Genomic DNA, 2516 nt, shown 5'->3' on the forward strand with positions numbered 1-2516 from the left:
AAAAAAAAGCTAATTACAAGTTGCAATAGGCAGTATGGAGCTAATAAATAGGGTGCAGCTATACAGAATTATGGGGGTCACATTTTAGATGTGGTAAGAATGGTCAAAGAAAGCTTCTCTGAACAGACATTCACACTGAGACTCGGAGAATGAGAACATGTGAAAAGCTGGGGTAGCACATGAAGACTGAGGGAACAGCAAGCCCAGAGGCTCTGGGGTGAGTTTTACAAGGCGAATTGTTAAAAGAAGGCCAGTATGAGAAAGGGGGAGTGGCAGGGAACTTGACTGGAGAAGGAACTGGGGATGAACGCGGGATGCAGGCAGATATGCATGGCCTCCTAGACCATCAGAAGGAATTTAGACTTAGTATTCTAAGTGCAATTGGAAGGCAGGCAATGAAGAGTTTTAAGCAGGGGAGTGACATGAATATATACTTAAAAGCCCATTCTTATTTATAACAACATGGATGGACCTTGAGGACATTATGTAAGGTAAGTCAAAGAAAAATGCTGCATGACATAACTTACATGTGCAATCTAAAAAAGCCAAACTTATAAAAACAGAGCAAAATGGTAGTTAATAAAATATGAAGGGTAGGGGGATAGGACAGATGTTATTTAAGGGTACAAACTTGCAACGAGTAGTAAATAAGACCTAGAGATCTAATGAACGGTATAGTGAATATAGACAACAATACTGTATTATAATCATCGCGCTTGTTAAGAGACTAGATCTCAATTATTCCAACCACTAAAAAGAAATGGTAATTAAGTGATGTGATAGAGGAGCTAATCATGACTATGATGGCAATCATATTACAGTATATAGGTATACCGAGTTAATGTGTTGTCCACTTTTGATTTACACGTTACATGTCAAGTACACTTCAATTAAAAAAAAAAGGAAAAAAGGAAGGATATGGAAAAGCATGGGGGAAAAACAAAAAAGCTCACTCTGATTGCTGCACGGAGAGTGACCCATTGGGACCAGGAGTGGAAATCAGAAGGCCAGTCTGAGAGCTGTTCAGAGCTTCTAGACGAGAGAGGATGATGAGGTGAACCATGTGGTAGCAGCGAGGATGAAGACGTATGGATAGGTTCAAGATACATTTGGAGGTCAAGTTTTATGGGATTTATTTGATGAACTACATTTGTTTGTGTGTGTGGACTACAGATCAAGATGCTTTGCAGGTTTCTGCATAGATGGCGGTACCATTTCTGAGATGGGGAACTGGGGTAGCGTTAGGTTAGACAGCGGTGGGGGAGAAAAGAGTTCTGTGCTAAACAGATTCATCTTGAGATACTTCTTCCCTGAGTTCCAATTCATCACGCCCGGAAAGGTACTAGGAAAGGCTTCCTGAAATAACCATAAAAGAACAGCTGAAATGTTTGAAGCTTATGCATTTTGTATTGTGAGTGAATCTACACTGGTTTTAATAATTTTTTGCTGAGTATTCATAATAATCTAGTGCGCACATCAGCTCTAGAATTTTGTTAGAAATTATTTTAGTTTCTGGAAAGCATTGTTTCGCTATTTTTGAAGATTAGTATAGTTATCGTTCGTCTTCTGCCCCTTTCTCATACTTGTAATGAATATGCAATCACTGATGGTGATTCTGAGCTCTCAGCTGCCAGTTCTTTCTTCATTAATAAGAACTACACACACACACTGGGTACTTACTATGTGGAACACACTTTTCTAAGAGCATGACATGTGTCTGCTTATTTAAAAGTCACAGCAAATCTGGGAGGTTACTATTACCATCTCCATTTGAGAAAGGGAAATTGAAGAACAGAGAAATTTCTTTACTTTTCCAAGTTCATGCTGCTAACAAGTTATAGATATAAGCCAGGATTATATCCTAGATTGTTAGGATCTGTTATATCCTAAGAGAACTCAATCGCTTAACCTTCAGGTTCTTTTGTCTCTTGATGAGACGTTTGGAGAATAATCCATGTGAACTTGCCAACTTAAACTATTTTAATCATCTAAGTCAATGTTTCCAAAACTAGCTGCTCACCAGAATCCACCAGAGAGCTCGTGAAACTAAGGCTCTCCAGCCCACGTAGGCCCAAATCTCCTTCTGAGAATACATTTCCTTCTTAATGGTGCTTGTTCGATTCTTCCCAGTTTTCAGACCTCGATAATAAGATAGAAGCTCAATAGAAACTTGTAATTTGGCTTTCTGCATTTAGTCCAGATTATTCTTCCATATTTCTCCATTTATTCAAAGTAGAATTTACAGCTGCGGAACTGCATTTTTACTTTCTGCTATCCATGAAACAGAAAGATAAGGATTCTCTAAGGCGAGAGTCTCAACATTTCACCACAAAGGCTAGTGTTTTCCATTTGAAACAACTAAAATGAAGAACGAAGCCTTCATTTTAGATTTTCAGGAACATCCTAATTTATCCAGAATAAAAGACAAGTTTTGGATATGCTTCACATTTTATAACTTTCATACTTTTTCATCTCAGGCAAAAACTAGAACTAATTTTTTCTTCATTCAAGACTTG

The sequence above is a fragment of the Pteropus vampyrus genome, unplaced genomic scaffold (assembly GCF_000151845.1).
Source record: "Pteropus vampyrus isolate Shadow unplaced genomic scaffold, Pvam_2.0 Scaffold6, whole genome shotgun sequence".
Taxonomy (NCBI): Eukaryota; Metazoa; Chordata; class Mammalia; order Chiroptera; family Pteropodidae; genus Pteropus; species Pteropus vampyrus.